Here is a 26196-nt window from a genome sequence, read left to right as displayed (position 1 = left end):
TTTCCTGCCCCTGAAGCCAGCTGTGCCGTGGCTCTGCTTGTGCCCACACAGCTGCCCAATAGGACAGCTGAGCTCTGCCAAAGGCAGACTGGTTGGTGTGGTCCCTTGTTCGACCATGTCCTCCACCGTGTCGAGAGACGGCTGTCGGCTCGGGCCAAAACAGAGCTCCAGATCTTGCTGACTGTGCAACAGCCCTGAAGACTCAGCAGCAGCTCTTGGGCCTGTGTCTTGGCCCTGTTTAGTTTGCTTGTAGGGACATGGTGAATTTATCCTGTTACGAGTAAACACATCTGAATGGTCACTTACAGCAGCATTAATCATCTGAATAAGTGAGCGGCCCCCAGTATTGCATTTTTGGGGTCTTTTCATCTGCTTCAAACTGGGCTATAAATGTTATGCATATGCAATTCCATCAAAATATCTAAGGCATAGAAGTTCAGTATACTCATCCCTGACAACAAATTCAGGAAAATCATCCAACCAGGATTTTTACTTTTTCTGAAGAATAATACCATTGGCACAAGGCATCAAATTCTTCTAAATTTCTATACCTGAAGTATAGATATACCTAGGCTGAGTTATAGGTAATGACTCCCAACAAGATGTTTGTACTTACAAAAATAAAACAACAACTTTTCTGTAAAAATTCAGGTTCTTTTCCAGATGGTGACAGGTTTGCAGTACAGTGGAATTTCATAATCATGTCTTCATGCTGCCTGGGTAATATAGCTATTACCCTGATTTGACATGTGTCAAAATATCCCTATAGTCTCTGTCATGCTGGTTCATACACCTCAGATGACAAGCTGCCTTAGGTCTTCAACAGTATGAGTGAAGAATATTAAGTGAGCATCATGTCAACTCCTAGTTCTATAAAGGTTGAGATATGACATTTTTTATAAACTTCTAATACATCACAGTTATAATCATCACAGTTAAAATTTAGTGCTGCTTAAACTTATTTAATAATAATGGTAACAACAATAACTTGTATGTACATAACATTGTAAAATCTAAAACTTTCAAAATATTTTACAGTCAATATTTTTAGAAGCCACTTTTCCCAAGATCAGAATTTGGCCGTTCACTAGGGTTTTGCTTTTCACTTGCAACATTACCACCAAACTCACTATTTTAGGAAGAGAAAAGAACAATATTAACTGTGAATAAATTATATTGGGTTTGAATATCAAAGCAGGTCAAATACAAGAATTTTCCAAACATGTCAAGTTTGAGGTCAAAAACATATAAAATCAGTCATCTTTGCAGATATTGACTCCACGCCATAAAGTAAATTACAATGTGGCTGATTGGCCTCAGCAAACCCTGAAAGATTTGCCTTCTGTAGTAAAAGAGACAATATTTTCCTGCAAATAAAATGCAGAAGAGTATCAATTGCCGTGAGTGTAACAAAAAATCAGTGTTTTCACAAAATTCAAACAACAGGCTTGGTTGTTGTTTTTTTTTTTTTTTTTTCCTCATGGGATTTTTGTTAAACTAGTTTTTGGGATTGCTGAAAACAAGAGTAAACAGCACTTTCATTAGTAAAAGCATCTTGTCCTATATATGCAAAGCTATCTTTAGGTATCTCCTCACTGTAGGCTTCAGAAGTGATTTAACTTTCCAGAACTCATTGAATATGATAGATTGGGACAATGATATTATGGCCTAACAGCTGGACTCTCTGCATGAAACAATTACTGCCAGTGAGGAAAGATGTGAGCAATTGGGTACATGTTTAACGGAGACAGAAGGGAACGTTTTCAACCCAGAGGTAATAATATAGGGATATGATCTAATTATTTCTAAACTGAGTAAAGCCAATAAATCTTCTAAATCTAAAGTAGATGTGATTAAAAATGAACCACCGAGAAAGAAAATATTTAAATTTTGAGGGTTTGATTCAAAGTTTTTCCAGAGAGAAGACACTTCCTATTAAAATGAATGCTGAAAGTATTTAGAATTCTTTTTCATTATCCTTCAAATCCATGCCATTTTTCCCCATTAAGTGAAGTTTTGTGTTCTCTCCTGGTGCAAAAAGAAAAATCTATTTTGAAATTCTGCCCTCCCATTTACCCCAGTAAGAAATACGGCCAAAATAATGGAAGACTCGGAGAATCTCAATACAGTATTTAATCATGCTGTCAGAATTTTTGCACACACATCCTCATGACCAAGTTCTCACTCTCTTGTGAGTGGATTTGGACAGCTAATCCTATAAAAAATTAACATTTTTTTGATACCAAATGAAAAAAAGTCACAGGAATTTAAACATCAAGGTGCAGGGCCTTATTCCCGATTCAGGCTGCTTCTTTAAGAAGATATTTTGTATGAATTATGCAAGATAATATTCCAATGAAAATATTCCAAGACAGTAATAATAATAATAATAATAATAATAATAAAAATTCTGTCCTTCACATCTTTAATATTCAAAACTTCATGAAGTGATAGCATTAGAAAGGTTTCTGTATTGACAGCAGACTAGAAAATTTTGAGACAAAAAAGAAAGTTATTTGAAAGAGTTTTCCTACACAGTTTCTTTGATGTTGATAAAACTGATTTGCTGCAAATTTTTTGATGCAAGAATCAATTCATCTTGTGAATGGAAGTTGCAGAAGCTCTTGTATGTTATTACTGTTTGATGATAAAAAGAGAGAAGTTAAAAACCCAGCAAAACTGGAAAGAAAATTTTATAATAATCAACCTTATAATGTAAGTATTGATAATAAATGAAAGTGACCTTTGGATTTGCAATTGACAAGCAAAATGCTTTTTGCCTCTTGGATGAACAGTGGGCCTTAGAATCCAGAAAACATCTTGTGGCTTTTCAGACATCAGACTTGAAACAGCACCAGCACACTGTATTTCCTAGATTCTGCAACACTGATCTATTCAGTAATGCATTTGTCTAGAAAAACTGGAGTTCTATTCTAAGGCAGCTGAAACTATCAATTAATCCAGGCAAATTTTACTAAAAAAAAAAGATTTAAACAAAGTTAAAATAAGAATGAAAACTTCTTTTTAAATTATTATACATTTTTGGACAGATGTAATAAAAACCAAGCCAAAGAAGAAGACAAAAATCTTGATCTTTGGGTGGCTTTTATTTGTTCATTCCAAAAATGGGAGTCCTGAATTCAGTTCCCTCTGCCATGTCCTGAAATTTCAGTCAAGATTGCCTTTGTTCCAGGAGTTCAATTTTCTGGGAAATGCCACTCCTACTCTTTGGTATTGAACTGTTCTATCTGTTAGGAGGTTTTTTAACTGTAGATTTTTTAACCCACTAAAAGCCAACTAAATTTTTTTCTCTTTACCTAAATGATGAGATGAAATACACCCTGAGCAAACCTTTCAATCACACCAAATGGGAAAGAGCAGTTACTATGCTGTAGGGTAGGGCTGCCCTTTGGAGCGACCTCTCAGCAAGCTGTAGGAGTGGGCCAGCAGAAATGTCACGAAGTTCATCAAAGACAAACACAAAGTCTTGCATCTGGGAAGAAATAACCCCAAGTTACCAATACAGCCTGGGGTCTGCCTGCCCAAGGAGCAGCTCTGCTGAAGAGGCCCTAGGGCTTCTGGTGGGCAGTAAGCTGAACTGGAGCGAGTGGTGAGCCCTAGCCCCAGGGATAGCCAACAGCATCCTCAGCTACATTGTGAGACTGTAAAGCCAAAAGAAGTGATAAGACCAACCCAGGTTTGGGCCCTCAGTAGAAAGATTTACAAACTGGCAAGCTGTCAGTAGAGGATTGCTAGGCGACTGACATATAGGGTGTACAAGGAGAGGCTGGGAGAGCTGGGTTTATCCTTCAGAAGAAGAGAAGACTAAGCATGGATCTGCCTCCCATGTTTCACTACATAAAGGTGGGTTATACAGCTGATGGAGCCAGACTCTTTCCAGAGGTGCAGGGTGAAAGGACAAGGTGCTGGTCACAGGTTGCAGCAAATGAAATTGCAGCTGGGTACAAGGAAGCAGTTCTTCACCGTGAGAGTGGTGAAGCCCTGGAGCAAGTTGCCCAGAGAGGCTGTGGTGTATCTATCCCTGAATTCTTTCAAAAGTTAGTTTATGTAACTAGTTCAGTAGTGCCTCCTCTTAAATCTTTCTCTCTGATCCAAGGGGATGAGGACTTCTTAGACAGAAAAAAAAATCAGTTTGTGGAAGGAAGGGGAGAACTTTGTACCTGTCACTTTTTCTTGTTGCATGTACCTCTGCTTGGTAGTCCATTCATGGTCTTATCTAGTTCAATACAATCAACAGACATTCATGGAGTCAGTAAAATTTATCATCTCCTTGCCACAAAACTCACAGAACCTTATAGTATCAGAATTAGTGTTATTAATACATTTTAAAAGATGCTAAAAAGAAGAAACTCTGAAAACAATTAAAAGTTAATATGCAGAAAAAAATTTCTAAAATACGCATTACATAGAACAGCAGTTCAGCTGCTAGAAGTTTCTGCCTTTATCTGGGCATGTCGTAAATAATCAAGTCAAGAAAAGCAGGGATGAAAAAAAAAGAAAAGCACTGACAGTTATGTAAATACTAAGCAATACTAAGTAAGTACTGAAATTCAAAACAAATTATCTTTTAATTTCTTAGGGTTTTCTTTTAGTATATAATATGCTTCCTTCTTTCCAATGTTTGAAACACTTAATTTTTACCCTCTAGACAAAAAAAAAAAATTCTCTAGTTTCTTAAAAAAAAAAGCCTTTTTATAGAAAATCAGGAGCCAAATATAGATAACATAGAGCATTAAGCACTTTTATAAACACAGCTCTAGGGGTTAAATTTGGTAATGGTATTTGGTATAAAAGAGTCTATTTGGAAGCTGGTATAGAAACATGACTATCATCAATACTGTATGAAAGCTGGAGATGCAAAACTATTGCTTCTTTGTTGACAGCATTTCGCACACTTCTGTATGCACTGCAATAGGAGTAACAACTTTTTCTTGGAGGACTATGAGACATAGCTAAGAGCAAATTCAATTTTTTCCTGAAGTATGGAAAGATATTGTGGTTGCCTGCACAGCCACCACTGGTGAGTGGCCTGGACAGCGGTACATGCAAAGGCCAGGCTATGGATGCAGACACTGCGTGTGGATCCAATACAGAGAACTAATCTATCTGGTGTGTGTTTGCCCCAGGCTGGCCATTTAAAGTGGAAGATGGCCACCAGAAGCATTAAAGGGTAACCAGGGAGCTTCAAAGAGACTGAAACGAAGAAGGGGTCAGCTGCAAAAGAAGTAGAAAAGAAACAGCAAATTGTAACAGGAGGAGAGACCTTGGAGTGGAAACAGCAGCAGCCAAGGCCTGGTGTGCCACTGCCAGGAGTTGCCCTGCAGCGTCGCAGCCTTCCTGCATGGTGCTGGGGGGGTGGGCATGGGGAGCACACGTGGGGACCCACACCTCGGTGTGCCTGTGGGACTTTGCGAGGAATTTTGCACCAGCGTGAGACCCAGCAGGCTGTGGGGAGCTGCAGGGCCACGTGCAGACCAGGAGCACCCACAGCTCTGGCGGGAGATGAAAGTGCGTAGCGTGTAAAGGGGGGAACCCAGGAGAGGGGGTGCATGTGCAACCCTGCACAGACACAGAGATGGCACACGTTTGCACATCACTCTGTGTGTGTGTGTGATTAGAAGAAGGGAGATTAGTTACAAGAAAGATGTTTAGAAATTTTTCGTGTTTATTAACAATTTGTATGTGTCTAGTATCATGGTTTATTTGTTGTATTGCTGATACTAATCCTGAAGGTACAGTTCAATCATTAGCAATTAATTATGTATTACTGCTTTACAAATAAACTTAGACTATGGTTTATTTTTAAGTACATGAACTGAGCAGCTCTTCTCTGTGAAAGTTATTAGCCAATTTCCGTATATTTTCAGATACTGAGCCATTTTTATGAACACAGCTGGAGAAGTCAGAGCATTTCAGTGTGGCAGTCCTACGTTGACTTTTTTCTTGTAAAAATATGATTTTTCTTTTCTGAGATACAAAGACTGAACAAACAGAAGTAGGTCAGCTGATGCAAACTGCATAGAGGTAAGAGAAAGAATGGCAGATGAGGCAGGAAAATAGGAAATTTCAAGTATTTTTAGTTGAGACTGAGACCTCAGTAATGTATCTAACAATAAGATTAAGACCATGTGAGGAACTGTCCTTACTGCTGAGAAACTATAAAGTACTGTTCTCAGCACAAAACAGGAAAAAAAAAAGGATGCTATGCTAATTTTTAGGATTAAACCTCTGAGCATAATCAGAAATTTACCAACAGTAAATCTGGCCAGTTAATGGGTTCACACAGAAAATATCGTAAAGGAGTGGATGACACTGGCATCCATCCTCCATCACCATCATTACAGAATCCAGTATGGTAAGAATAAAGACTTACAAAATCTGAACCTAACCTTATTTTCCATACTCAAGTGTATAAATAACTGCAGAACATTTTTTTCTGGAGCCTTGAAGAACTGAAGATCAAGACAATCACTGTGAAGAACTTTTACTTCCTTTTAATTTCTGAGAGATTTAATCCTCTAAAGTTGGTACAAAGTATTTTCTCTGACATAGAATAAGCAAATAAAATTGTGTAAGTTAGCCGAAAACTAGTTCACTGGTTCCTGTAATGGAAATGAAGCTTCTATGTTGTTTTTTTTTTATTTTCTGTTACCAGAATGGAAAGATTTCTGAAATTCTTATAAAATATATTTCATATGATTAGATTTCAGAAGAATAAAACTGATAACTGAGTTCTTGTGAAGTTAAAAAAATATCATCCTTTCAATAATGTTTTTGTTTCCATAAAATTTGCCAAAACAATGAAGGGAAAACACTCATTGCATTTGAAAAAAAACTGAAGAAAGCTTATGCTTTTGATAACAACCTCCCCAACATACAGTTTAAGAAAAAAAAATTTGGAAAAAAACCAATTTTTTCTAATTTTTTGTTCTGTTCTAATTATAACAAAGTAAGGTGATCTACTGAAAAAATAATTAAAAAGGTTCCAAAACTGATATTAGTTTCACTACATCCTTCATTTTGAAGTGTTACATTTTGATGCTTTCTTCTCTAAGCTTTACTTAGACCATCTAGGTTCAGTAACACAGCCATAGCAGCTAATTTTGACACATTTTCAGTTCTGTTCAATATGTCTTTTCTTGACCAGCACTGAAATGTAATGATAAATACGATCACACAGAACCTTTCTATTCTTTTCTTTTGTGACAGAAATAATAGGTATTACACCTCATCTAGTTTCTGTGATCTTTGTGTAAAAAAACTCAAACATCTTAACAAACCATTATTTTATTAAAATTAATCAGTGAATCTATAAGCTTATATTTATCTAATGCTCAGTAATTAAGTACTTAATTACCTATTCAAAAGAAACATGGAGAATTGAAAACCAACAGAAAACAGCTAACAAGAAATATTAAGTTGATATAGTATACCAAAATACGTCCATTTATGTGTTATATGATTATTTGATGCAGATTGTTCAGGTTTGTTACTCCAAGAAAAATTTTCAAAAGAGGTAACAATGAAATGGTTATATTTTATTTAGATGGAATACCTCTCTGGGTTGTATTTTTATTTTTTTTAAAAATATGAGATAAACCCAGGATACAACCAACATATTTGGTACTGTATCAAGTTAACACTTCTAGTTAGTTCTTTCTGTTCGTTAGTAACATACATTATTTGGTCTATGTTAAGATAGACCACTGCTCAAAAGGTATTTTGGGCGGCTGTGCTGTATTGCATTGCTTGGCAAAGTGTAAAACTGGTAGGGAATATTTCATTTGGTATTTTTTCCTGGCAGAAAGCTATGATTGCAAGATTGATGTGGCTTTTACTAATTTTGTAAGGCCTCAGAACTAGGACTTGTTAGACTTATTGTCTAGGCTTTTCTTGGCCTGCCTGAAGTTTTGTTTTACTTTGTTTATCAGTAAGAGCAGTTTTATAATAATGAAAATTTGTTATCACCTAATTTGTTTTACTCTTGCATAGTTTTTTATAACTGAGGTGTATAACCATATCATAATTTTAAAACTAATACTAGTAGGAAGTAGCTTTTTTGTGTAGAATGAAATATTTGTGTAGTGTCATGATGCAGAGTAGAGCATAGGGATGGGATGAGAGCAAGGTGTCGGAAACAGGAACACAGGCACAGAATGCAGTGTGGGGCAGACATGGCATATGATGTTAACAATTGGGCACAGGAGGATCCTGCATCCCCAAGCCTATGAACAGCTCACCAGTGGTCAGCTGCAGAAATGCCAACTTAGGGAGTTGAACAAAACCAGCTGTAAGGGTAAGAGCATATATCCAGAATAACTCACACTCTGTATATAGTAAATTGAGATTTCATGTGGCATTTTAGATCAGTGCAGAATGAACAAGGTATAAAAAGGATCAGGAAGTACACAAAAGTATGCAAGTGGACCCTAGAGTATGGAGAAGGAAACCATCAGTATCAAAGTCATTCTTCTCCTGCTGAAGGACTGGGGATGCTGTAAAGCCCCCAGCCACCCCGGTCTGAAACCAATAACCATGGGATGTGAGGTGGCATAACACTAGAGCAAGGTGCAGATATTAGGAACACCGAGTATAACAATTTTAATTGCATTGTTATTATTGAGACTTTTCCTATAGGGGAATTATTTTTCTTATTTCTTTTTTCTTGCCCTTTCTGCTAAATCAGGTCTAGATTAATAATAATTCTTTGGTTTGACTGTGAAGTTTTAATCTACACTTAGCAATAAATTTCAGATTTGCATATAACCTGTGTTTCCTTTTACCTTCAGCAGGATTTTGAATGTAACAAAGGAACAAATGAACTCCACAGTCTCAGAGAGTCCTTCAGGACTGAATGGATCCAGTCACAAACACGGCAAGCACCAGGAAAAATCCTTCACTGTTCCACAGGTCGGATTTGAAAAGGAGGAGTTTTCTAGCAAAACAAAAGTTTCATGCTATCATTTGAGAAATAACCTTTAACTGAAGTTTTATAGCAAATTTAAAACTTAACTAGTCAAAATACTTTCGTTCAATAAAAAGCTATGTCCATATTGCCCTCAAAACCTCCACCAAACCAACCTGCAACAAGCCAAGACTATTTCTGGGGAGAAGTGACAGCAGTAGTATGTGTCTATTTATATTTATCCTTATTTAACCAAAGTAGTAAATAATGTTCTTACATTTGAAATAACTCACAATGACAAAGATGTAGGCCAAGATTCTCCTCACATACTTGCATGTGTCAATCAGATGTAGGTCTATTTAAATAAATGAAGTTACACCCATGCAAACTCACTGTAATTGCAAGGAGATAACATTTCCAGGGTTATGATGGTAGAAAGATGTTATGTGAAAATGACACAATTAATTTTCTCCTCTTCTCCCTGGCATAGCTTAGGGAAAGGTGGTGACAGCTCAGAGGTGGGAAGACATGTGAGGAGGGACAAGGGGAGGGAGGAGGAATGGCCGAACGACCGTCAGCTGGCAACGCCGCTGTCAGCCAGCAGCAGTCTGTGCTATAAATGGGCAAAGTCAGGGGAGCAGGATTTGAAGGCCACGTAGGGAAGAAAGGGGTAAAGCACACTGTTTGAGTAACGTAATTAAGAGGAGAGAAGTCATTTCAGGATTTCTGTGACAGAGGCCTGGCAGGTAGGGAGCCTCTTGGCCAAAAGGGACAGCTGGATGAATCCAAACACTTGTCTGAATAGACAGCAGAGGTACCCAGACAAATACCATTATCCCTAGCGGTACGCTGGCTGTTCTAAAGTATTTTAAAAATACTGTTTGAAAATAATCCAGCCCAATTTCCTGGAGAGATGGAGTCTCGGCTCCTTCTGGCTTGCCGTGGTTTGGCCCAGCGGCTGTGGCAACTGTGACCAGGCCGGCAGTGGTGTGGGGCCTGGGGCCTGAGGAAAGGCTCCCTCTCTGCATATCCTTTTGTATTTTAAACATAGAACTTCGGGGGTTTGGGAAACACAGGTCCCAATCCTCATCCTGGCTAAAGCTGCTGTATTTTGGTGAGGGTGAGATGGTGGTCTGTGCTATCCGGAGGAACCGCTTTGCAATGAGGCAGCTAAAGGTCAATAAAGTGTTAGTAAAACAGACGGAAGAGTTGGGATTCACCCCTGAAGTGCCACAGAGATAAAGAGCAGGCTCAATCCTCTAATCACTTTTCATGCCAGTGTTTGCCTCCAGAAGTTAATAAATTTAAGAGTAGAAAAACTAGAGTGGGGTCACTCACAGGCTAAAAGCACGTTCCAGTGACAGGCATTTCTGTATAGCCTAAGCAGAAGCTGAGGTAGGCAAGTCTTTTGACTACAACTTTTTATCTTGAACAACTGTATTGGCTTTGTGTGGCAAGGTTTTGGTAGTGGGAGGGTTACAGGGGTGGCTTCTGTAAGAAGCTGCTAGAAGCTTCCCCCACGTCCGACAGAGCCAATACCAGCCGGCTCTGAGACGGACCCACCACCGGCCAAGGCCGAGCCCATCAGCGATAGTGGTAACGCCTCTGGGATAACATTTTTAAGAAGGAAAAAAAGTTGGGACAGACAGAAACAGCAGCCGGAGAGAGGAGTGAGAACATGTGAGAGAAACAGCCCTGCAGACCCCCAGGTCAGTGCAGAAGGAGGGGGAGGAGATGCTCCAGGCGCCGGAGCAGAGATTCCCCTGCAGCCCGTGGGGAAGACCATGGTGAGGCAGGCTGTCCCCCTGCAGCCCAGGCAGGTCCACGGTGGAGCAGATCTCCACCTGCAGCCCGGGGACGACCCCACGCCAGAGCAGGTGGGTTCCCGAAGGAGGTTGTGACCCCATGGGAACCCCGCGCTGGAGAAGGCTCCTGGCAGGACCTGCGGATCTGTGGAGAGAGGAGCCCACGCTGGAGCAGGTTTTCTGGCAGGAGTTGTGACCCCGTGGGGGACCCACGCTGTAGCAGTGTGCTCTTGAAGGACTGCACGCCGTGGAAAGGACCCACGCTGGAGCAGTTTGTGAAGAACTGCAGCCCGTGGGAAGGACCCACGTTGGAGAAGTTCGTGGAGGACTGTCTCCCATGGGAGGGACCCCACGCTGGAGCAGGGGAAGAGTGTGATGAGTCCTCCCCCTGAGGAGGATGAAGCGGCAGAAAATAACGTGTGATGAACTGACCATAACCCCCATGCCCGTCCCCCTGTGCTGCTGGGGGGGGTAGGTAGAGAATCCGGGAGTGAAGTTGTGCCCGGGAAGAAGGGATGGGTAGAGGGAAGGTGTTTTGAGATTTGGTTTTATTTCTCATTACCCTACTCTGGTTGATTGGTAATAAATTGAGTTAATTTTCCCCAATCTGAGTCTGTTTTGCCCGTGACGGTAATTGGTGAGTGATCTCTCCTGTCCTTATCTCGACCCATGAGCTCTTTGTTATATTTTCTCTCCCCTGTCCAGTTGAGGAGGGGGAGTGATAGAACAGCTTTGGTGGGCACCTGGCGTCCAGCCAGGGTCAACCCACCACAACAACTATTTCAGGAAAAATAAAGTGCAGGGGAGTGATTCTATAATGCATCAGTTAATTAAACTGTGATAACATATAAGATAGATGAGACTAATTTTGCAATGGCTTATTTTTGAACTTTGAATAATTCTGATAAAGCAAATGGAAATACAGAGAATATCTTCATTTATAGAAGTGTAAGCTTTGAATTAATGAATCTTTCTATTCTTTTAAGAATACTTTTTTCCAGTGACCAAAAAGAACTTTGACCTTTTTAACTTTTCCCATTTCCTGATGAGTTGAAAAGTGAAAACCATTGAAATAAGGTGTTTCACTCTTTTCAGACAGAGGTGGATGAACAGAAGCTGAAAGTGGGAATTGCTTCTATCAAAATGAGACAAGCATCTTTGCACAAAAAGCCCTATTTTAATCAAATTATTGCATATAAAAATTGAAGTTCCTTTGAAAACTTGTTTTTGTTGAAAGCTGCTTTGAAGGAGTATTTCAAATTTGTTTAATTAAGTGTAAATGATCCAATTTATCCTCACTACCAGGCTATACCAATTACTCTTGTATTATATAGTTTATATCTGCTTGCTTTGTGTACAAACCTAACACAAACAGAAAATTCCTGACAGAACCTGACCTGTTACATTATTCTGAGGAATTCCTCTTTCATACTTTTTTTTGCCCCTCCAACTTTTATTTAAGTTCTTATTTCAGCTTGCTTAGTTCGCTTTAAATACAAAACATTACAGGAAGCCACAGAGCACTGCTTTTGGTAAAACGCTATAAGATTTATATGTATTTTTTAATGACATCATGAATGTTTATTGTAGTACAATTCCTACAGGAGCAAGGTGCACAGAAGTTGAAAACCAACATACTTTATATGCTCCTAAGCATGTGAAAAACAAAGCAAGCTCCTACTTATTGCAACAGAAGTAGAAGCAGGTATATTGTAGGCATACCTATTTTTTTCCTCTTACTACTGAAATTGCTGTACATAGTGCCCCTGACTAACTAGAACAGAATCTATAAGGGTTTCAAGGAAACTGGAAAAAAATCTGAAATCAAATTCTGTACTTCTTACAAAATGTATCTTTTTGCTAAAAAAAAATTGCCTAACTTGAATAAATAGCGTAGTTTTCCAAATACAACTACTTATGGATTGAACTGAAATAGTTTACACTTTATAAGCTAACATTGCATATATGGGTATTACACAGTTATGACACAGGCAATATATTTCCAGAGAAGCATGTGTATAATTTTTTTTACAAGTGAAATATCAGGGATAGATCTAAATTCATGCATTTATGCAAATTCAGATTTTGAAATCCAAAGCTTTCATCTGAAAGAAGCCTGAATAAAATCTTGAAACTAGTGTCTGGGACCTCCTCTGGTAAGCACACATTCTGTGTACCCACATTGCATTGGCAGGACTGGATCCCTCATGCAGTGCCACGGTGACAGAAGAATTCTCACTAAGGAAATAGCCAAGATGCTGTAGCCCTTGCTGAGGAACAAGGATCTGGTTTATCTCTTTCTTCCATCCTCCTGTCAAGGATGCACTGACTCAGGATTGGGTACCACAGTCCCCTATTCAGGAGAGCAATTCTTTGGCAATAAAGAGAAATATCCTTCTCTTTTAAAACACTGTCTGGTGGTGGCACAGGAATGCAGGAAGCCATGAAGAAAATCCCAGGAAATCTATGTGTATTCTATTTATAAATTATTCTTGTGTTTTATGTTTGTAGCTTCCTACTTCAAAATAAGGAGGATTTAGACTTATATGTGTACATATATTCATTATGGATAGAGGGAAATGCACATTTCTATAGATCTATTGGTCCAGCAGTTCAGTTAAACATACGGAATGATCTGGATAAAGACTGATGGGTTCCTATTGTCTGTACAGCAACAACTGGTGGTGAGGAAAATTTCTCAGAAATCAGAAATGCTCATCTTGTGCAGCATAATAGAAATTTTTAACTGGATAGGAGGAGATAATTTGCAACAATCATTAGGTTAGGACTGAACTAAGTGTTCTGCCTTTGTAAATGAAACCATACCTGGCACCCCGCTTCCCTGCAGAATTGTCAAGAACACACTGAGCCTTAAGCTTTCTAGGCTGCTCTCTGCCTTCTCAGTCAGCAGTTTCATTGCTTTTAAGCATCAATGTAGCCTTGACCTACCTGCCCTGCTGTTCGCTGAGTGGTAGCATAAGAAACAATTTTCTTGCACCTCCAGACTGTCATTCACTGTCAGTGATCCACATGCTTGAAGTGCACTTGGATTTAACCCAGACAGACAGAAGATAGTGGGTAAAGAATAATGGATGAGGCCAATTTATTTGAAAGTTGATGTATTTAAATCCTGTGTCTACATCAAGTTAATGTTTGTGAGCTCATGGCTGGACTGCCATGGTCAATTCTGGTGGACACTGTAAAATGGCTGCTGAAAAGTGTAAGAGCTACAGTATAAGTCAAAATCTAAGAAAATTTTATTTCCTGTGATTTTTTTTTTAGATGAAAAAGACTAGTAAAATGTATAAAAAGCCTCTTACACCTTAATTTTTTCAATAATGTGGTAAAAAAATAAGATCTTTCTGAACTGTATCTAACATCACAGTCTTAAAAATCATCTCATAGGAAAAGAATTAGTTAGTAGGAAAGGACAGTCAGTGTGACTTGTACTGTATAAGCTGCAAATAAGGGTCACTGTTTTTATTACAAAAGACTCCTCATTTCAATTATTGAATATAACTAATATGCAAACTACATAACAGCAAAAAGACTAATTGCCTTTATAAGGGCTCTTCTAAGATGAAGGAAAAAATCATAAACCTTCTGCAAAACTTGTCTTCATACCAAGTATTTTATTTCTTCTGGGGAACTTAATTAAACAAGACTATCACATTGTCAAATATACTGTATGTAATGTTTAGTCATATCAACAAAAATGGGACAAAATTCAGTATAAACTCAAAGTAGTATAATTAGGAATTATCAAATTTCAGTAATCCACATGATCTCTATGCTTCTTGTATAAAGGAATAATAAAATCATCTTCCATTCCATCAAGCCAAAAAAGGATATTAAAGAAATACTTAAAAATATTAGCTTGCTTTTTGTTTCATTGATCCATCACTGAAAGTAGTGGAAATGGATTGATAAACTCTAATTTGCTTATATAGGATTATGTAACAAATATTGAGGAACTTGCAAAGTATGCATACAGGCCACTTTTGCTTAAGAGAAAAGTTTACTGTAAAAGATCTCCACTGTAAGTTATCATGACAGAGATAAGTCAGCTATCAGGAAGTCAATAGGTCTTGGTTAATCTTTAACAGGAATCAGAGAGAAAGCTGCTTGTCTAACTTGCTGTGTAATCATAACTATAAGTGGTTAGAGGGTCCAGCTGCTTGTAATTAGTGCTCTAAATCTGCTTCCGAGGACCTGATTAGTGAACATGTTCCTTTGCCCGAGAGCTTAACCAAAGCCCATGGAAATACTTCCCATAAGGAGACAGTTAATCAATTAGAAAGTGCAGAGAATGAGCAAAGCAAGAAAAGAAAGTCAATTACAGGGCAACTATCAAGCTCCATTTCAAAACAGCTACACCAATGCATAGCCATTGTAGTATAAACTGTATCAGAACAGTGTTCCTGGTAGAGATGGGGAATAGTTAGCCTTATTGAGCCTTCTGGAGAACATTGTTCATTTTATGAAAGGCATAATAAATTGCAGCAGCCTTTAACATAAGGGATTTGTATCTGATAAACTAAAAGATTCCTCTGATGCTGCTTCTTATGTATTTACAACCTTAAATTTTAACATTTTTAAGTATTTTAAAGGATCACCTAGAAAAAAGGAATTCCCATGTCCATAGTACCAAAATCCACTTGAGTAACAATTGGCATCAAGCAAATTTAATCCAACATTTTTTTAAATTGTAAGGCCCAAGAATTAAGCTTTCAAATTGAAATATAGATGTAAATGTTTTGATAAAAGACTTTTAAGAGCTTTGGTATTTTGTCATGGCAGGGTGCTTAATGTTGAACATTCAGTGCTGGTGTTGCATGCCAAAGCAAACTCATTGCTATCAGAAGTGAAGTAAGGGCTCGAGTGCATGTGCCATGCAAAAACCAGAGCCTTCTTCCCACTCCACTCATCGTTTTCTTTCCATTAGGTGTTGTTTTATTTTGCAAATAAATTTTTTTTATTTGTATTATTTTGACACTGTAGAGTAAGTCTATAACTTGTTTATATATAAGAAATATAACATATTTCCATTCTTTAAAACCAAGCTCTTTTTTTTTTTAACATTTATTCTTATTAGTTTAGGATATTTTAAGCATGTAGGAAATAGGAGCAAGGAGAATTTAGATGCACATTCTCATCTGTTTGTACTTTTCTTGGCTTGAGAGATAGCAAAGCATCAGTTTTCTTCGTTCAGTTTCCTTGGTGTCAATGTGGGACCGGGGAGTGAATAAGGGATAGATAATACTTACCTTTATAGTCAGTGTTTTAGAACAGTGACTAGTGGTTTTGATGACACTAGTCATTTGTGAAGGTAAAACATCACAAGAAGGCCTGGCTTCAAAGAAATGTGTTCAGAGCTTTCTGGAGATTTCCATAAGATATCTCAAACTATAAACTTACAAGTAAAGAAAACTGAATCATCAGCCAACTCTCAAAGTCCTTGTGTAAATGGGTACATTTTCCAAAACTGCCAAAATTACTTTGGATCTTAACTCAACTCATGATATCAAAAATATCTAAGTCAGTTTGAACTCTCTCAAACTTTCCCATCTATCTGTAATATTGTATTTCTCTATCACTGCTAGCGCAGCCCAGGATAGAAATCTTTTTCTCTACATATACAGAATTCTTTTACTTGCTGTGTCTGCTCATATTAATGTTTATCTTTTTTCTTTTTTTTTTAACTTTTCTAATGTTTTGCCCATTAATAAGTATTGTTTTGTTATGCAGATTTCAGGTACTATATATCGCAATGACTTGTGATATTTTGGTTGGAATAAATGAAACATTCACTTGATAATTATTTATGAATTTTAACTAAGAGTAGCATGTTGGGCTTTTTACTTTTACAAAATGTGGAACCACAACAATGAGACATGAATCCTAGGATTTCAGAGGAAAGCAAAGCTGGGATACTGCATTTTTTATGTAGGTCCTATGACAAGCTGGAGGAGCCAGAGACTACTTCAAAGGCACACCTTACAGTCCTATGATCTATAATGTGCTGGAAGGAGCTCAGTGACACTGAGTGAAAGAGAAGGGTAATGTGAAAAGAATGTGAATCTGACCTTGTTGATTTTGCCTTTGAAGATACACAGGTGCATTTTCCAATTCAAACAGTGAAATTTTTGTATGTATCTAAGGCTCCATTGTATAGTAGGGGTCCATCTTAGCTGTCTTGACCAGGACAACCCTGTTGTGGCTATTGTTCTAAGAAGAAAGGGCTAGAGTAAGTTTTCAGGGCAGAAGCAGTTTGAGGATTCATTATAAGAAAGAGGGAGCAACGACAACTCACAGCCACAGCTTGGCTTGTCTAATAACTGCCATCATTAGAAGTGTTGACTCGGTGCTATTGGAAATATTTGCCAATTTACAAAAATACAGATTGGTTATTGCTGACTTTAGTCACCACAAGGTGAAGGCAAAGGGCATGGAGATGCCCCATTGCTAGGGGTCTTTTTCCCAGCTACATCAAAGTAGTATTTCAAGATGTATAATCTGTGTTCCAGAAGTAAAGGTTCATCAGCTCTACCACAAGACTGGCAAAATCAGCACATTTTTAAAGGTAAATGCTGATTAGTCCACCTGACTACTCAGCGACTGATGGGAATGACTCTCAGTGCAAAGACATTTCTAATTATGTTAAGCACATGCAGAGTTAGGTTTATTCACAATGCAGCGTTTGGATCTGGATAGACCAAGTTCTGTCTTCGGTGATTGTACACAGACCAGGGCTTCGTGCTGAGTTAATCAGGGGTTGAGGAGCTCTTCTCATTATTGTGTGTTCAGTGCATTGTGATTATTGCTGGCCAAAAGAGTGAAAGACAATAAATTCATAAGCATGATAAAATTTATTTGACTTTGAATAATATCAGCCAATAAGAGCTCTAATATTAACAACTGTTTATACTTTTAATGTTTTAATATATGCTAATTAAATTATTTTATATTATTGAGAATTAGTGATTTAATATTTCCATCTGAATGACATATATGTTGGGAGAGAAGCTTGGAAAACAAATTTTAATAGTTTCAATAGTTAGTTCAAAATATAAAATAATCATTTGCTGAAATAAAAGCATCGAAATTATTACTTGGGTTATTAATGGTGCCATAAATATACCTTACTTTGTAACTGGGAAAAGATGCAGGAAAGTCTTGATCACATTCTTTTTAGATAATCACAAAGGTCGTATTTATGATTAAATTAAGTCACCTTTACTGTGTGAAAGCTAAAATTGGGGCTATGTATTCTTCTGAGGAGATTATGCTTCTGAGGGACTAAGTATTTCAAAATTTTTTAGCTGTCCTGAACGCCTAACTTGCAGCTTTGCAAAATAATGTTGCACCTGTCAAGAAAAAAGAAATACAGGCATATTATTTTGCCTTCAGTATTGTTACACTCTTCGTTTTTGTCATGCAGCAAGACTTACATTTGGTGTTATTTACCATACTAAGCAATACTCAAGGGGCTGTAAGACCTTTGAGAGTTTGTCTGAATTATCAGGTTTTGTCTTAACAATGGCATCTTTCCAGCAATTTTAATTATTTTTTAAATACCTTATGTGCCCTTCTTTGTGGTTTCCTTGATGGTAGTGAGCGATAGCGGCGTATAGCAGCTCATCATTACCACCCCTATTGGGTGGGAATTTTGTTGGGTTTTTTGCCTTCCAGGAGGTGGACTGTTTGCTGCAAATGACTGGGAATGTTGCCCAGAAAGCTAAGCGGCTTCAGATATTTTATATAACATTTGCTTTTCAGATTAAAAAAAAAAAAAATCTTCCTACTTTGAAATCACCACAGAAACCTGTTCCCATTGCCATGGCTGATGTTGTCTTACATGAAGTCTGGGACAGTCTTCCATCAGGATTAAACTGAAAACTAGGCCAAGTGTAAAGTCCAAATTTTACACTTCATTGTTAAAATCACAAAAAACCCAACAGCCCAACACCAAAGAAACACTAAGGCTGCTATCCTGACCCTTAGATAGAACAAACAACTGCAGCAAACACTGTGTGGGGCAGCGGGCACCTATGCTTGCTGTGTAGCAGGACACAGCGGGGACTTTGAGGGAGGCAGGCCATGTCTGGGAACTGTTCACCATGCGACAGCCCCCATGATGCTCCTCGTCAGCGAGTACAGACGCACCCTGGCACTCTGAGTATCCCACAGCTGCAACAATGGCAGTCAGAAGGGCAGATGGGACTTGTGTGATGTGTGGCTGATCGGAGCACTGGGTTCTGTGTGGGTACTGCATGCAGTAGAAATACAGGAAAAAACCTGCAGAGTCAGCAAATTACCACTGGATGTCCGTGGGCACGTAGGTACGAAAGAATAGAGTTCTGCTATGTCTGTCACCATGTTCAAAGCATGTATTGAGAGCACGTTAGACCCAGAGGACAATTCAGGGCTTTTTTTTGGAAGATGGTGTAGATTTCTGCCACAGAGTCCCACCAAAGTCACTCTTGGTCACAAAAGACTGAGCAGAAGGACGTAAGTGAGGAACACTAGGCCGTTATGGGTTTAACACAAAGACAGCTAAAGGCAAAAGCTGTTAACTTCCTTTAAAGACTTGGAAATTGTGGGTACTGAAAATAACCCATTGATGAAAAAACTATTTCTATCTTGGTTAGTAATTGTTACCAATTTCATACTATTCCACTCAATAAAAACCAAACCTGTTAATTAATCAGCAAGTTATTATCAAACTACACCTGCCTTCATCATTTCAAGCACATATAATATCTGACAGACTGCTCTTGAACACCTACATTTAGTTCAATAACATTGTTCATTGAATTTTAATTTTATTTTAGACTCATGAAGTGTAGACCAATCATATAATTCACTCATATTTATCTGGCTGTTAGTTCTGATGAGGACCTAAAATGAAATCAATATAGGCAATTTCTCTGTATAATCAAATATTAATATTGAAATAGTTACATCCAGGGGCAGAAGGAAAGAAGAGAAGATTCAGAATTCTGTCTACATAAAATCTTAGTTGTTAGGAATATATGAATAAAGGAGACCTGCTGGGTCATGAAATCCAAGCCCCTTCCTATTACCAGCAACTCAGTAATATGATGTTTTTAATAAATGGCTCTTCTGTATTCAGCACAGGAAAAGTGAGATCTTGCACCCATTTTCCTACTATAAATTTGTTTTCATCTGATATTGTTCACTGCCTATTTTTAAATAATTTCAAGAACGGAAGACATTCAATAAACTTACAAAATACAAAAGACTAGATATGTTGGTTCACATAGCAATTACAGAGCTTCAACATGGCCCATGAGTCAATCTGTCGACAGTTTTCTATAATACTTAGTGTTGTGTATTATAAGCCACTTCAGTGTCTTGAAACTTCATCTGTATATGTAACACAGAGTCATATTTATGCCATATATTCATACAATATTCACTGCCTCAGATCTTCTCCTTTTGTTTAGCTCATTATTAGCATTTGAGTAAATGAGATTACAGGTGGGATATATTTCAACCTAACTGCAGTTTCCTAAAGGTTAGACATCTAGCCTAAGCTAGTTGTCTTCTGTTTCTCTATAGGTAATGATACCTAAAGATAGGTATCCTACTGAAATTCATCCCATTTGCGTTGGGATGAGATGACTTTCTTCCCTAAGGCATCACTTTACTATAGGAGCACAGATAATTATCTGTGCTACCACTGGGGTGTAAAGCTAAGGGAGATGACACCCTCTCTAGTGCTTTGACTGGGGCCACAAAGTGAAAAGGGCACCCCTGGGAACCACACACAGACCTCAGAGAAGTCACCTGTTTCTTAAGGGCTAAAAGAGACCATTCCCAGAGAAGACAGCTTACACTGCTGAGCTGCTGTAACTAACATCCCAGAAAATTATTTTGGCCCAGACTGACTTGTTGTCTCCTGCACAATCCTTAGCATCAACTCAGAATATATCAAAAGCTAGGACCTAGTCTGAAGAGCCATTTTGGATATGGCCACCTTAATCTAAACAGCAAAAGAGTTTAGTGTATGAGTGTGTGTGCAGGCACATGCTAGTTGGTCTCCAGGATTTGCCAGCATCCCAGAACCATTTAATTGACTAACATTGCTGCAGTTTTGCCCGTCCAAAGATTTCTGTTTATTTGTTTGCTTCTAAGTCTAGAACTAGGTCTTTATAATTTTAAAGTACTTACTATACATTTGGAATTAGGACAGATGATATCACCTCACATTTTTACTGGATTTTTTTGCAGATAAACCCATTTTTTAAGACAGTACAGTCAATAAGTGCATGAGCTAGTAAAATAAGTTTTAAGTTATTGTTCCATTCAGTCAAATACTTGTTGACTACCTTTCTTTGTCTTGGGTACAAATTTGCTAATTTAAATCATGGCAGCAATGATATTGTCCACATAATGTAGAAAAAACATTAGATATACCTCTTTCTTCTTCCTCTAAATTGCTTTTTGTCATTAAATTATGATTCCTTAGTTGTTGTGCTCCCTGTACAATTACCTGGTTACTCTGGATTGTGACTGATCAAGAATTATTTTTAATAAAATTGATTAGTTTTACTCAAAGACTGTTGATTTATTTGATTTTTTGAGACCACCATGACTTCTAATTGGCTCTTACTTGTGAAGTGCTCTGCTAACACTTATTACTTGAATGAATAACTGATAGGCTTTGCTTGGTATTAATCTTTATGGTGATGTATTGCATACTCATGGTGTTATGCACTTGGGTACTCACAGTTTTTGCCTTCTCAAGGTAAATTGCACATTTAACATTGAGGACACGGTACTTTAATTAATAAATTAATTAAATATTGTGACATTTGAAATATTTTTCTTTATCCACTTATATACTTTTTTTTTGTTTCAAAATACTCGTTTTATGCATTAAGTTGTTTTGGTTTTTTTTCTTATTTAACACGCTTGCTTTAAATGGTATTTTGCTACCCCAAAATTTAATGCAATTTGGGAGACTAGAGACATATCCCAAGAACTCTTGAAAGAAAAAAAGATCCAAATCTCATACATGCTGAATGATATAATACCAAAAACATGATGAGTACGTGAAAGTTCGAGGGCGTGATGGTGGATGTGTTATATACCTTTTGCAAGGTGTACCTGCTTTGCTAACATTCAGCAAGTTGTGAAAAAGATGGATGGAAATTCAAAGGGGTCTCCATACTGTCATGGTAGGTAGTGACAAAATTGGCAAACTCTAAAAGTAGGAGTTGTAGTGAGCATCATTGTCTTGGTAATAAATAGGAAACCACATCGGCCAAAGTCATAACAGAGCAGTTGTACAGAATTTGTTACAATATAATTGTTAACTACTCTTAAATTAATACCAACTTATAAGCAGTACATTCAGTAATATAAAGGGTATTACTTAAATCATGTTTATTCTTTTGTGGTCAACGTGATATGACAGTGATCTGATGAAAAACGCATAAAAACAGTCTCTTAAAACTTCTTTTTCATTCATCAATGGCATGAATTTCAAGCTAAACTTCCTTAAATACCAGCAGGACTCTTGTGATACTTGGCAATTATTACAGTATCAGTGATTTATGAAATCCCTGGTAAGTGAAAATAATTTTGTCTTGTTCATTCTAGGCAGATGATGAAGATGACTGAGGGGGGAAAAAGTCAATGACTTTCCTCAGATTCTGGAATGGATTATGACTGGTGATGTTATTAGACTTAGACAGTTAAAATAACTTTTCAATACACTGAGCATGACAAAAGAAGGGATTGTGTTAATATCAAAGCTGACTACTGCTAGTAAAAGTTCAAATGTATTAGCATTCATTTGTGTCCTGTCATCTTGGCTTTTCTTCGTCTGCAGTTTTGTGAGAGATGCTCCAAGTGGAGATCGAATTGTAATAAATATTTATATCCAAATCCAGTGCAGGTGGTAATGTGAATATGTGCACCTTCTGGAGTTGTAAACTGAACATATGTTATAGTTTAGAAAGGAAGTTTGTGGTAAAAGTGCCTAAGTGATTTAACTACTTTCAAAAACAGAACTGGAATTTTAAGGTCTTAATCAATGGCAATGAGAGCTACACAGTTTCTATATATTTTTTTTTTATGGAAGTTTCTAAGTCATCCAGAAGCCAAAATCCCAGTGTTAGGGGATTTTAACACTCGCAGACATGCATTTCTTTGAAAACACTGAGACTCGTGTACACCTGAAAACGTTCTTGTTATGCTTAGCTGTACATAGTCAACAACAGAGAATAGGAGTGGGATCTGGGCCAGGAGAGTCTCGGTTTATTTTGGTACCAGTCTGTGTACTTCTACCTAGTGTCACTGGACCCTGCACCAAACAGATTGCTGGACACTCTTCTTCAGCCTCTTGTTTTGCTGTACTGTGATCTCATGCAAAAAAATTCTTGTCTGCTATTTTTACATGAACCTTGACAAAGTGAAAAGTGCCCACGAAAGATTTCTTTCTTATGAGATGCAGTAAAATGTGGAGATGCTGTGGACCTCAAAACACAAAGGAAACATTTCCTTTTAACACAGCAAAATCAATCAAAATCTCGGGTGAGCTGAGTCAGATTAAAAGTTATTTTTCTCAGTCTATGCTTGTCTATACTTGAGCTTGTAAAACCCTTACAGAGCTACAAGTCCATCTATTTTTTACATAGATCCATGTAAAAAAAAAATTAAAAATCAAGAAATCCTTTGCTTAGGATCACAGCATTCACAACAGCAAAGGATGAGGTTGGAGAAAAGAGTGCCTAACAATCATTGTGAGGCAGGGTGTGCCTAACAGCAGGATTCAGGGACACTACCCATGGACACACACAAGTTCCCCTCCGTTTCTCAGTCCTCCTGTCTTGGACTCCCCACCTTCATTTTCCTGTGCCCTTATACTCATCCCTCTGAATACCTCTGTGCTACATGGTCAAGCCCCCTTTGCTTGGTCCTAGGTTACTCCACGGCCCTCTCTCTCCTCCCAAGGAGTCCAGTTTCCCTAGGGGATTCCCAAGGAGAGCCCCCTTTCCTGTCTGCCTGAAACCCCTTCCCTCTTAAGCTCCACGTCCTTCTGCATTAGATTTCCCTTCCCATATGCCACTGCCATCTTTCTCCTCCTGCCTTCCAATGGGCACCAGTGCTACCCCTCCACCAGTTGCACTGACCGCTCCCCCCCCAAAGGGCAGTCTGTATCTCCCTTCAAAGGAAAAGCCACAGCTCCTTTTCCTGCTCTGTCTATGACTTCCAAAAACCAGTTAACAGGCTGAACTCAGTGCAAATCCACCCAAGGAAATAAAATGAAACTGTGTCCAAGGGAAAAAAAAAAGAAACCAAACAGATTTATGGTGTTCCTACGTTTGTAGGACATAAGAGAGCACTTTCCAGGAAAGCCTAGGAACAGGACTAAGCTCCATCTACTCACAATATATATGTTAAAAATCAGCTGTTGACACCAAATAATGAGGATAAGTGTACATATTCACCTTTAGGCTGAAAAATAGAAGCTGATTTCTAACTACTGGAGGAACAAGATTCCAGGAGAGCCTTTCAGCAGCAGAAGGGAACTGGAATACAAAGGCAGAGCGTGGCCAGTTAATGGAAGAGGTTCTGTGACAGATTTGCCTGCTGGAGCTGAGGACCCCACCCAATGATTCCGGAGATCCCTTCGACTCCTGCACTGCATCCTGTTCTTCATCCTTTGGACTTTCTTCTTTGAGTTCCTACATTCTGTCAGGCAAATTCTGTGTCTTCTTACTGTCTCTAAAACTCCAAGTACAATTTAGTGCTGTATAAATAACAGTGATATTCACCTATGGATGACATTACATACAGTGTAAACTTCTCAACAAGATAGTTATATCAACCCTTGTCTTGCTTTTCTTAATAGTAGTGTAGCTGCATAATAAAATAAGTGCAGGAAGCAAGGGATAATACAGTGTGTGCTTTATTTTGCTGGAGGCAGAATGGAAAGATTTTTCTTCACATAGGTTTGAAGAATGGATGGGAACTGCTTTGAAAGTAACCATAATAAGCAATGCAAGTATCATCTGGTGTTCTGAGTGTGCTGTTAGATAATGGATGTTCTACAGGGTATGTGTAAAAGAATAAGACAGCATAAAATGTTAACTAGAAGTTGGCATAGATAAAGCTAAAAATAATAATAAAAACCCCCTCACTATTGAAAACAAACCAGAAAAATAATAAAAGTAAATGATAAAAATAAAAATACTCCATAGAAAGCTAGTTGCAAAAAGCCTATTAAATGATGGATATCTATAGAAGTTTTGATTTTGACAAGAAACTTGATAAGTTTTTTAGAGACTGGTGGAATATACAAAGAATAATATCCCCAATAAATTCAAAGAACAGGAGAGAGTAAAACTGCGCTCTTTAGCTCTTCCTATTATAAAGACGTCTATTGTTTTACCACCTCATTAAAAGGCACATCCCTTCACTGACAGATGTGCTCTCGAGATCTACAATCTGAAAGAGGACTTACATTGTCTTTTATTCTGTAATGGCCTATGAGCAGACCTACTCTGATCCTCTGTGATTATCAGATTCTCACAGCAAAGAGTTTATCCAGCTGTCCTATCAGCCTCTGCCTTAAAAAGGGGAACCTTTCCTAGAGAAGCATACTTCAAGACAAGTGGAAATTTTTCTTTTTTTTTTTTAATGAGCTCATAGGTGAGCTTGTATATTCCTCATTTTACTCTTCCTTAATTATCTTTTTCATTTATCTCTTAAAAAAACTCACCTTCAATGTTGACGTGAGATTAATGCAGGAATCAGTGCATTTTTTCCATATCACTGCAAATACACCTTTTTAAAACTGTTACCATGACCATCATGTACTTTTCCAGTGGGAAAGTCAGCACTTTAAACTGTGAGATTTACTTTCTTATGATCAGCTATGTATTTGTGGAAAAGCAAATTAACAATGACTTTAGCAATGCATTGACTTACATGCTAGTGCCCAACAAGATAATCTTCTTATCCTGTATGAAGACAATACGTAATGAGGTATTCAACAACAATAATAGTTATTTTGCTATCTGCTCTCCTCCTGTTGCTTACCAGCTCCTGAAAAATTACATAATCCACTGCCTTCACCTTAATTTGGCTTATACTGAATACCATCATGTGCAACTCTTTGCTCAAGGGTTTTTCTTTGTTATATTTTTTATATTTTCTCAAGTCTACTTACTAACACTGTTCAGCTTCAGTGATATTAACAAAACTCTGTTATATGTCAAATTATAACTCTTCTCTCAAGGGTTAGTTTTGCATCTTCCTGTAGTATCACTTGGGGTTTATTGTTCTTATTTCCCCTCAGTCTCACTTGTTATCAAAGACTTCGTTATGTTTCCAAAATTGATGCAGCCTGAGATGAAACTTTTCTATAGTCTTAGTTTCCCTTTTTTCCCTTCTGCTTGAAAACACATTTCATTTATTATTCATGTA

The sequence above is a fragment of the Harpia harpyja genome, chromosome 15, assembly GCF_026419915.1.
Source record: "Harpia harpyja isolate bHarHar1 chromosome 15, bHarHar1 primary haplotype, whole genome shotgun sequence".
In the NCBI taxonomy this organism is placed as follows: domain Eukaryota; kingdom Metazoa; phylum Chordata; class Aves; order Accipitriformes; family Accipitridae; genus Harpia; species Harpia harpyja.
This window is presented reverse-complemented; position numbering follows the sequence as displayed.